Source organism: Cherax quadricarinatus, chromosome 4 (assembly GCF_038502225.1).
Source record: "Cherax quadricarinatus isolate ZL_2023a chromosome 4, ASM3850222v1, whole genome shotgun sequence".
NCBI lineage: Eukaryota > Metazoa > Arthropoda > Malacostraca > Decapoda > Parastacidae > Cherax > Cherax quadricarinatus.
The window spans coordinates 15,979,910-15,991,976 of NC_091295.1; the positions used below are offsets into that span (position 1 = coordinate 15,979,910).

At 44.0% G+C, this 12,067-nt stretch overlaps 1 protein-coding gene across 3 annotated transcripts in view; it reads left to right on the forward strand.

Moving 5' to 3' along the window:
- Positions 1-1,931: 1,931 nt before the first annotated feature.
- Positions 1,932-12,067, forward strand: part of LOC128684251 (alpha-(1,3)-fucosyltransferase 7) — a 117,676-nt gene continuing 107,540 nt past the window's right edge. The window contains exon 1 of one of the 3 annotated variants that reach the window (XM_070094779.1): positions 1,932-2,108. The gene's annotated coding sequence lies outside the window, so the exon portion shown is untranslated. The remainder of the gene's footprint in view (positions 2,109-12,067) is intronic. The other 2 variants (XM_053770429.2, XM_070094767.1) reach the window with 2 other exon arrangements.

A 12,067-nucleotide genomic window follows, 5' to 3' on the forward strand; every position in this document is an offset into this window, starting at 1 on the left:
CCATTTTACAAAGATTGTTAAAAGAACATTTATTACCTATTCTATGGTTACATTGTTTAATAAAGTCAAACAGGATATATGAATAATAATAATAATACCTGGAGTTTACCTGGAGAGAGTTCCGGGGGTCAACGCCCCCGCGGCCCGGTCTGTGACCAGGCCTCCAGATAAATTAGACACATATGCAACTCTTGGGTATCTTTATTGAGGAAACGTTTCGCCACACAGTGGCGGTTTATAAGCTGCTTCTCCGCTGATATGCCGTATTCTATTCAAGATTGATGGACTGAACACATCGAATCAAGGTTGAGGGACTGATTACCTCATTCTCCTCCTGTTCTTCAAGTTTCTCCTACGTATGGACTGATGAAGCCACTGTGTGGCGAAACGTTTCCTCAATAAAGATACCCAAGAGTTGCATATGTGTCTAATTTATCAACATGTCGGTTCTCTGAACCATTCATCTGCAAACCAGGCCTCTTGGTGGATCAGAGCCTGATCAACCAGGCTGTTGCTCCTGGCTGCACGCAAACCAACGTACGAGCCACAGCCCGGCTGATCAGGAACTGACTTTAGGTGCTTGTCCAGTGCCAGCTTGAAGACTGCCAGGGGTCTGTTGGTAATCCCCCTTATGTGTGCTGGGAGGCAGTTGAACAGTCTCGGGCCCCTGACACTTATTGTATGGTCTCTTAACGTGCTAGTGACACCCCTGCTTTTCATTGGGGGGATGGTGCATCGTCTGCCAAGTCTTTTGCTTTCGCAGTAAGTGATTTTCGTGTGCAAGTTCGGTACTAGTCCCTCTAGGATTTTCCAGGTGTATATAATCATGTATCTCTCCCTCCTACGTTCCAGGGAATACAGGTTTAGAAACCTCAAGCGCTCCCAGTAATTGAGGTGTTTTATCTCCGTTATGCGCGCCGTGAAAGTTCTCTGTACATTTTCTAGGTCAGCAATTTCACCTGCCTTGAAAGGTGCTGTTAGAGTGCAGCAATATTCCAGCCTAGATAGAACAAGTGACCTGAAGAGTGTCATCATGGGCTTGGCCTCCCTAGTTTTGAAGGTTCTCATTATCCATCCTGTCATTTTTCTAGCAGATGCGATTGATACAATGTTATGGTCCTTGAAGGTGAGATCCTCCGACATGATCACTCCCAGGTCTTTGACGTTGGTGTTTCGCTCTATTTTGTGGCCAGAATCTGTTTTGTACTCTGATGAAGATTTAATTTCCTCATGTTTACCATATCTGAGTAATTGAAATTTCTCATCGTTGAACTTCATATTGTTTTCTGCAGCCCACTGAAAGATTTGGTTGATAATAATAATAATAATAATAATAATAATAATAATAATAATAATAATAATAATATCTTTATTTCTACAAGTACATGTACAAGGTATACAGGTCTACTTGACATCAGTGACATACTACTATATAGAAAGCCGCTTGTTATGCTGAACATTTCCCACAAATTAGGTCACTTTTGTCCCAGGATGCGACCCACACCAATCGACTATCACCCAGGCACATATTTTATACTGATGGGTGAACAGAGACAACCGGTGTAAGGAAACACTTTCAATGTTTCTACCCTCGCCAAGAATCGAATCTGGACCCTCGCCGTGTGAAGCGATAGCTTTAGGCATCAGGTTAATGTGTAGAGCACTGCAACTTGAACTCACACCATTAACGTGGTCAAGGAACTAATATGCAAAATCGATGAAGCCGATATGTGTATTAAATATTCTTGAAGCATGTAAGTAACTCTTCCTAGAAATTCTTGCCAGTGTAGCGTCATGTCGTGGTGTAGCTCGGTCACCTGTGTTGAGGGGACAATACCATCTTATAAATTAAAGGTTTATGTCAGCAGTCCTCTAACTGTAAGACTTTTTGTTTCCTTTATGTAATTTTTTGAAGTTTTTGTCAAACAGTGGATTAAGACAACTTCACCAGGGTCATGGTACCTCCCTGGAAGTAGTAAATGAATAAGATTTCCTCAAGCTGCGGTACGTTCTTTTTCCTCATGTGAGGGAGGGGGCCACCAACCCATCAGTCAGTGCTAGACTGTGGCAGTGGGAGGAAGTACGCTCTGAGGCCCTTCACTTCCCTGGTAAATATGTCTTATTTTACGGTACCTTGTAGCTTTTCTTTTCCTGTTTATATGACACTTCGATGTGATGTACCAGGGTGGGTGGGCGGTCACAGCCATGGGTGTTACAGGAGTGATATGTTGTAGGTTTAAAGTAGATAGATGGATTGGTTTGTTGATATCCCGGTGTAGTAAGGATGGTGCCATTCTTGTGGAAGTGCCACTGGTGCCATTCTTGTGGCAGTGCCACTGGTGCCATTCTTGTGGAAGTGCCACTTGTGCCATTGTGGTAGTGCCACTGGTGCCATTCTTGTAGTGCCACTGGTGCCATTCTTGTGGTAGTGCCACTTGTGCCATTGTGGTAGTGCCATTGTGGTAGTGCCACTGGTGCCATTCTTGTAGTGCCACTGGTGCCATTCTTGTGGTAGTGCCACTGGTGCCATTCTTGTAGTGCCACTGGTGCATTCTTGTGGTAGTGCCACTGGCGCCATTCTTGTGGTAGTGCCGCTGGTGCCATTCTTGTGGTAGTGCCACTGGTGCCATTCTTGTGGTAGTGCCACTGGTGCCATCCTTGTGGTAGTGCCACTGGTGTCATTCTTGTGGTAGTGCCACTGGTGCCATTCTTGTGGTGCCACTTGCCATTCCTGTGGTAGTGCCACTGGTGCCATTCTTGTGGTAGTGTCATTGGTGCCCTTGTGGTAGTGCCATTGGTACCATTTTTGTGGTAGCGGCACTGATGGTGCCTTTCTTGTGGTAGTACCACTGATGGTACCATTTTTGTGGTAGTGCCAGTGATGGCGCCATTCTTATGGTTGTGCCATTCTTGTGGTAGTGCCACTCGTGATGGTGCCATTGTTGTGGTAGTACCACTCGCGATGATGCCATTCTTGTGACTGCCATTGTTGTGGTAGTGCCATTCTTGTGGTGCCATTCTTGTGATGGTGCCATTCTTGTGATGGTGCCATTCTTGTGGTAGTGTAATTGTGATAGTGCCATTCTTGTGGTTGTGCTGCTCGTGATGGCGCCATTCTTGTGGTTGTGCCACTGCTACCATTTTTGTGGTAGTGCCACTGATGGTGCCATTCTTGTGGTAGTGCCACTGATAGAGCCATTCTTGTGGTAATACCACTGATGATGCCATTCATGTGCCACTGATGTGCCATTCTTGTGGGAGTGCCACTAGTACCATTTTTGTAGTGCCAGAAGTACCATTTTTGTGGTAGTGCCACTGATGGTGCCATTCTTGTGGTAGTGCCACTGGTGCTATTCTTGTGGCAGTGCTACTGAAAGTGCCATTCTTGTGGTAGTGCCACTGATGGTGCCATTCTTGTGGTGGCGCCACTGATGGTGCTATTCTTGTGATAGTGCCACTGATGGTACCATTCTTGTGGTAGTGCCACTGATGGTACCATTCTTGTGGTAGTGTCACTGATGGTGCCATTCTTGTGATAGTGCCACTAATGGTGCCGTTCTTGTGGCAGTGCCATTGACGGTTTCATTTTTGTGGCAGTGCCACTAACGGTACCATTCCTGTGGTAGCGCCACTGATGGTACCATTCTTGGGGTAGTGACAGTGATGGTGCCATTCTCGTGGTAGTGTCATTGATGGTGCCATTCTTGTGGTTGTGCCATTCTTGTGGTTGCGCCATTCTTGTGGTAGTGCCACTCGTGATGGTGCTATTCTTGTGGTAGTGCCATTCTTGTGGTAGTGTAGCTTGTGATAGTGCCAGTCTTGCAGTAGTGCCACGTGGGACGGTGCCACTCCTGTAGTGCTACTCATGCTGCTGTTTTGTAGTAATGCTACTGATAGTGCCATTCTTGCAGTGCCACTTGTGATGGTGCCATTCTTGCGGTTATGCCACTCGTGATGCTGTTACTTGCTTAGTGCCACTTATAGTGGTGCTACTTTTGCGAGGGTACCCCTTGTGATGATGCCACTCTTGTTGTGAAGCTACTCTTATGGTGAAGCTGCTCTTACGGTGACGCTGCCACTCTTATGGTAGTGCTACTGCTGTCGTGTTACTCTTGTCGTAGTGCCACGTATGATAGTGTTACTCCTGCGGTGGTGTCATTCATGTAGTGACGGTGCCACTTGTGGTGGTGATGGCGCCACTTGTGGTGGTGATGGCGTCACTTGTGGTGATGGCACCACTTGTGGTGGTGATGGCACCACTTGTGGTGGGAATGGCACCACTTGTGGTGGTGATGGCACCACTTGTGGTGATGGCACCACTTGTGGTGATGGCACCACTTGTGGTGGTGATGGCACCACTTGTGGTGGTGATGGCACCACTTGTGGTGGTGATGGCACCACTTGTGGTGATGGCACCACTTGTGGTGATGGCACCACTTGTGGGGGTGATAGCGTCACTTGTGGTGGTGATGGCACCACTTGTGGTGGTGATGGCACCACTTGTGGTGATGGCACCACTTGTGGAGATGGCACCACTTGTGGTGATGGCGCCACTTGTGGTGATAGCGTCACTTGTGGTGGTGATGGCACCACTTGTGGTGGTGATAGCGTCACTTGTGGTGATGGCACCACTTGTGGTGGTGATGGCACCACTTGTGGTGATGGCACCACTTGTGGTGGTGATGGCACCACTTGTGGTGATGGCACCACTTGTGGTGGTGATGGCACCACTTGTGGTGGTGATGGCACCACTTGTGGTGGTGATGGCACCACTTGTGGTGGTGATGGTTTTACCACTTGTTTTTTTTTTAATACTATACGAGCTTGGAAATAGTCACGAAGCGAAAGGTGACACATTATCAGCCGAGAAATAAGATCGAATAAAACTTATCCGACAGGGATGAACAGTGAGTAACACATCTTTTGAGAAGGTTTTTGTCAAAGAAACGTTAAAAAAGAGGGTATAAGAAATTAAAGTTGCAAAGGAATCAGAGATAAATCCCAAAGGTTTCTTCCTAGTATGTAAAAAAAACTTGGGTTCACTTAGAACTAACTCTGGACAGCTTACCGAAGGGGAGAAATGTTTCAATACGTCAGTGCTTTATAGTACTGATGAATAGATGAATTAGACATATGTACAACAGCTGGATAACTTTATTATGTTGTAGACGTTCACTAAACACTGGCTTTATCAATATATAACTTAGGGACAAAAACAAGACTGCAGAGGTAAAAGTTGAGATAATCAGTGTCTCAGCCTAGCAGCAATGTTCAGTACGTATTGCAGTTTTGATAATGAGGGGGTTGGGTAAGGTTCGTCAGGAAACAGGACAAATGTTTCCTGATGCGGGTCTTAGTCAGATGATGACCCGCCTTTGGAGCTTTTGGTCATCTGACCGAGGCCTTCCGCTGGCTTACCGGTCCACCCCTTTAAAAATTATGGTCATTTATAACCATTGTTATTTTTTTTTTTTTGATAATGAGGATACCCAGTTGTTCCATATGGGTCTAATTCCTTTGAAAACAATGTTCTATTTTTTTTTACAATTATTTCCTGTCGGTCTTGACACAAGAAGACCAATAATATCCAAGTAATTATTATAGTGAACCTGAGGAAAACAAATGACTTAATATAACACTCACTAGGTTCGGCCAAGGAACATTTAGTCTTTTGGATGAACATGAGGAGCGCTGCAGTAGGTCTACTGGTCCATGTTGAGCAGGTAGTGTGTGTAAGAGTGGAGATCAGTATGAGGGAAGGCAAGATATACCAGATGAGAATGCTAAATACAATCTCGTGTCCTTCACTTAAGTCATTGGTGATGGTAGCTTTCTGCTGCTGCATTCTAATTTAGCAATCACCCCATGCACATGTAGGTGGTAGTCATCCCACGCCCATCCTTAAAATCCATAAATAAAACCTCTTGTATTATTCTCACTGAAACCTGGGTAATTAAGCAAGACACACCAGACATCTACACATTACCAGGATACACGACAATCCACAACTGCAAGCCAGACCAAACAGGGGGGAGGTATTGCATTTCACTGCAATAACTATTATGTTGTAGCACTAAATGCTTCGGAGATGAATATGGCAATTTTACATTTTCCAAGTTTCCTGAAAAAAAAAAAAAAAAAAAAAACTCAAGACTCATTACAGTTGGTGCTATCTCCAGGATGCTTCATACTAATATTCCAAATTTTAGTGATAACCTTAAAACCCTAATAACTAACTAACAGCCTGGTGGCTAAAGCTCCCGCTTCACACACGGAGGGCCCGGGTTCGATTCCCGACGGGTGGAAACATTTCGACACGTTTCCTTACACCTGTTGTCCTGTTCACCTAGCAGCAAATAGGTACCTGGGTGTTAGTCGACTGGTGTGGGTCGCATCCTGGGGGACAAGATTAAGGACCTCAATGGAAATAAGTTAGACAGTCCTCGATGACGCACTGACTTTCTTGGGTTATCCTGGGTGGCTAACCCTCCGGGGTTAAAAATCCGAACGAAATCTTATCTTATCTTATCTTAACAAACACTACCTACTATTGGCAGGTGACTTTAACATTAAACTTGGCTTAGCAGATGACTAACCAGTAACTGATTTCATTACTAGTATGAACGGTTTAATACTCTTAGCAGCTATAACTAAACCTACAAGAATGCAACCATAATTGATCATATATGTACAAACATATTGGCTCCCGTCAAATCAGGGATAATCACTGACAACACTACTGACCACTACCCGACTTTCCTCCTAACAAACATCTCTAAGCAGTCAGTGGAATATAGTAACATCTCGTTTCGACTCCATGACGAGGCATCAATGAATAAATTTATCGCAGCTTTAAGTTCAGTTGACTGGGTTGCAGAATTTACAGGCGTTGGCGAATGGATAGAATAATTTTTACAAAAAAATACGTAGCCTATACAACAATCATTGTTCCGTAAAAACGAAACAGATCACTACCAAACGACTAGGTTGCCGTTGGCTTACGAGTATCATCCTTAGATATAGAGATAAGAAACATCAATATAAAAACAATATAGGCGGGGCTTAATAACTAAAGAATTTAGTAAAAACTATGACAGCCCTCGCTAAACTAATAGAAATTCCAAGCAACCATATTATACCAATAGATTCACCGAAACGAGAGGATATTTAAAAAAGACCTGAAAGACACATTTATTACACAAAGACAAGAGACCCAACAGACGTAAACAGTTATGGGCCAATCTTTAACTTAACCTTTGCTATCCAAATCTTTCGAGAAACTCGTATACAAGAAATTATACTCTTTTATAACATCACAAAGTATTCCCAACGTCTGCCAGTTTAGGCAAAACAAAAGGAAAACGACGCAATTATAAAAATGCTATACTTTACACAGCACTTAAAAAAATGAATATCCACTAGGAGTCTTTATCGACCTAAGAACAGTTTTTGATACCGTAGACCATAAGAACATAAGAACGAAGGAACACTGCAGAAGGCCTACTGGCCCATGCGAGGCAGGTCCAAGTCTCCTACCGGCTCAAGCCAATGCACCCAACCTAAATAGTCCACCACCTTGGAGCCTTGTTGGACTGGAGGCGCAGCCAGTGGCCACCCATGGCCCTCCAGAATTACAACTACTGATGCCAATAACAAAATCCCCCCAACAAACACAGAATACAACCTCGTTCATATTTGCTAATATACAGGGCCTTAAGCCATCCACCAACAACAAAATACCTTTTATCAGTGGACTTCTAGTGGAGTCTAATGCAATGTTTGCAGCCTTCACAGAGACTCACACAAAAGATCACTTTGACAGTGAAATATGGATAAGTGGTTACAACCTTTTTAGATGCGACAGAAAAAACAGGCAACAAGGGGGGGTTGGCCTGTATGTCAAAGAGTCCCTTATCTGCACGGAGTTGCTGAACACCACAAATGAGGTAGTTGAAGTTCTATCAATAAAGATCGAGAACCAAAACCTAGTCATTGTGGTTGTATACAAGCCACCAGATGCAACCTCACAACAGTTCAAGGAACAGCTACTGAAAATCGATTACTGTTTGGAAAACCTTCCAGCTCCATCCCCAAACATCTTACTGCTTGGTGATTTCAACCTAAGGCATACAAAATGGAAGAATGTAGCAAATAATGTTATAGCTGAAACAATCCCCGGAGGTAGCGCAGATGAAAGGTCACACACACATGAGCTACTAAGTCTCTGCGAAAAACACACCTTAAGCCAGCAGATAGTGGAGCCAACAAGACTAGAAAACACACTTGACCTTATCTTCACAAATAATGAGGACCTGATAAGAGACATAAGAATATCAAAAACAACTAATTCCGATCACAATCTAATCGAAGTCCAGACGTACATGCATAGGGGTCCTGAACAGCAGAATGCATGTACCTGTGAAGGTGTCTTCACAAAATACAATTTCAACAACAAGAACATCAACTGGGACCAGGTAAACCATGTCCTAAACGAAACATGTTGGGAAGATGTCTTAAATGACATGGATCCAAACCAGTGCCTTGAAAGGATCAACTTCCTGGTAGCCGAAGCATGTTCTAGGCATATTCCCCTAAGAAAGAAGAAGAGCAGAAGTAAACTGGAGAGAAAAAGACGCTCCCTCTACAGAAGACGACGAAGAGTCACTGAGCTCCTCAGGAGGGCTAGAATATCTGATACACGAAAGGAGGCGCTGACCAGGGAAGTGGAAACTATCGAACTTAAGCTAAATGACTCTTACAGGAACCAGGAGAGGCAGGAGGAGCTTAAAGCTATTAGTGAAATCGAAAGAAATTCAAAATATTTCTTTTCATATGCCAAAAACAAGGCAAATACCACATCTAGTATCGGGCCCTTACTCAGACAGGATGGGACTTACACAGATGACAACAAGGAAATGAGTGAAATATTGAAATCCCAGTACGACTCTGTGTTTAGTGAACCACTAATCGGTCTGAGGATCGACGACCCAAATGATTTCTTCATGAATGAGCCTCAAAACTCCATAAATGTATGCCAGATTTCCGACATTACCCTAACTCCGATAGATTTCGAAAAAGCCATTGACAACATGCCTATGCACTCAGCCCCGGGGCCAGACTCGTGGAACTCTGTTTTCATTAAGAACTGCAAGAAACCCCTCTTGCGTGCCCTAAGTACACTATGGAGGAGGAGCTTGGACATGGGTGAAATTCCACAGTCACTTAAAACAACGGATATAGCCCCACTCCATAAAGGTGGCAGCAAAGCATTAGCTAAGAACTATAGACCAATAGCTCTGACGTCCCACATCATAAAAATCTTTGAAAGAGTGCTAAGAAGCAGGATTGCAAATCACCTGGATTCCCAAAATCTGCACAATCCAGGGCAACATGGGTTCAGGGCAGGTCGCTCCTGCCTCTCACAACTACTGGATCACTATGACATGGCCTTGGATGCACTGGAAGAAAATCAGAATGCAGATGTAATATACACAGACTTTGCAAAAGCATTTGACAAATGCGATCATGGCGTAATAGCCCATAAAATACGTGCTAAAGGAATAACTGGGAAAGTGGGGAGATGGATCTTCAACTTCCTAACAAATCGAACACAAAGAGTAGTGGTCAACAGAGTTAAATCGGAGGCTGCCATAGTGAAGAGCTCTGTTCCACAAGGCACAGTACTCGCCCCCATCTTATTCCTTATCCTCATATCAGACATAAACAGAGATATACACCACAGCACCGTATCATCCTTTGCGGATGATACTAGGATCTGCATGAGGCTGTCATCTGCTGAGGACGCGGTTAACCTCCAAGAAGATATAAACAAAGTTTTCCAGTGGGCAACGGTAAACAATATGATGTTCAATGAGGACAAATTCCAACTACTCCGTTATGGAAAACTGGAGGAGATAATAACTAGAACAGAGTATACTACTGACTCCGGCCATACAATAGAGCGGAAAAATAATGTAAGGGACCTGGGAGTAGTAATGTCTGAGGATCTCACTTTCAAGGATCACAACAGTGCCACGATCGCACGTGCAAAGAAAATGATAGGATGGATAATGAGAACTTTCAAAACGAGAGATGCCAAGCCCATGATGATCCTTTTCAAATCACTTGTTCTCTCTAGGCTGGAATACTGCTGTACATTAACATCTCCATTCAAAGCAGGTGAAATCGCAGATCTAGAGAGTGTACAGAGATCCTTTACTGCACGTATAAGTTCTGTCAAGCACCTTAACTACTGGGAACGCTTGGAAGCACTTGACTTGTACTCGTTGGAACGCAGGAGGGAGAGATATATCATAATCTACACTTGGAAAATCTTGGAAGGAATGGTCCCAAATCTGCACACAGAAATCACTCCCTACGAAAGTAAAAGACTGGGCAGGCGATGCAAAATGCCCCCAATAAAAAGTAGGGGCGCCATTGGTACACTAAGAGAAAACACCATAAGTGTCCGGGGCCCAAAACTGTTCAACAGCCTCCCATCAAGCATTAGGGGAATTGCCAATAAACCCCTGGCTGCCTTCAAGAGAGAGCTGGACAGATACCTAAAGTCAGTGCCGGATCAGCCGGGCTGTGGCTCGTACGTTGGACTGCGTGTGGCCAGCAGTAACAGCCTAGTTGATCAGGCCCTGATCCATCGGGAGGCCTGGTCATGGACCGGGCCGCGGGGGCGTTGATCCCCGGAATAACCTCCAGGTAACCTAGTCAGGTCAGGTCACATTGACTTAAGGGAGGAACACGGCAACCGACCTGGTAGCACAAGCTATTAGGTCCAACTCACACCCACCCACATCCACTCATGTATTTATCCAACCTATTTTTAAAGCTACACAGCGTTCTGGCCTCTATAACTGTACTCGGGAGTTTGTTCCACTCATCCACAACTCTATTACCAAACCAGTACTTTCCTATATCCTTCCTGAATCTGAATTTTTCCAACTTAAAACCATTGCTGCGAGTCCTGTCTAGGCTAGATATTTTCAGCACACTATTTACATCCCTTTATTTATTCCTGTCTTCCATTTATACACCTCAATCATATCCCCCCTAATTCTACGTCTTTCTAGAGAGTGCAGATTCAGGGCCCTTAGTCTATCCTCATAAGGAAAGTTTCTGATACATGGGATCAACTTTCTCATCCTCCTTTGTACATTTTCCAGAGAATTTATATCCATTCTGTAATACGGTGACCAAAACTGTGCAGCATAATCTAAATGAGGCCTAACCAAGGATGTATAGAGTTGAAGAACAACCTGAGGACTCCTATTATTTATGCTTCTTGATATGAAGCCAAGGATTCTATTAGCTTTATTGCGAACACTTATGCACTGTTGTCTTGGTTTCAGATTACTGCTAACCAGAACTCCTAAATCTTTTTCGCAATCCGTAATATTAAGATCTACATTATTTAGTTTATATGTGGCATGGTTATTGTCCTGTCCAACATTTAGAACTTTGCATTTGTCTATATTAAACTGCATCTGCCACTTCTCCGACCACTGCATCAGTCTATTCAAATCTTCCTGGAGTGCTCTAATGTCCTCGTCAGAATGAATTGGACGGCCTATTTTGGTGTCATCGGCAAACTTGCCGATGTCGCTCTTTATGCCCTCATCTATGTCGTTTATGTAGATTGTGAACAGCAGGGGGACCAACACTGACCCCTGTGGAACACCGCTCGTGACGCTTCCCCACTCTGATTTCTCCCCATTTATGCAAACTCTCTGCTGCCTATTTGTCAACCATGCCTCTATCCAGGAAAAAATTTCTCCTCCTATTCCATGTGCCTTAATTTTCGTCAATAGTCTCTGATGTGGGACCCTGTCAAAAGCCTTACTGAAGTCCATATACACAATATCATATTCATTACCATGATCTACCTCCTCAAATACCTTAGTGAAAAAAGTTAATAAATTCGTAAGGCAGGAACGCCCCTTTGTAAAACCATGCTGAGATTCGTTGATTAATTTATGCTTTTCAAGGTGGCTACGAACTGCCTCGGCAATTATTGATTCCATAAATTTTCCCACTATGGAGGTTAGGCTTATTG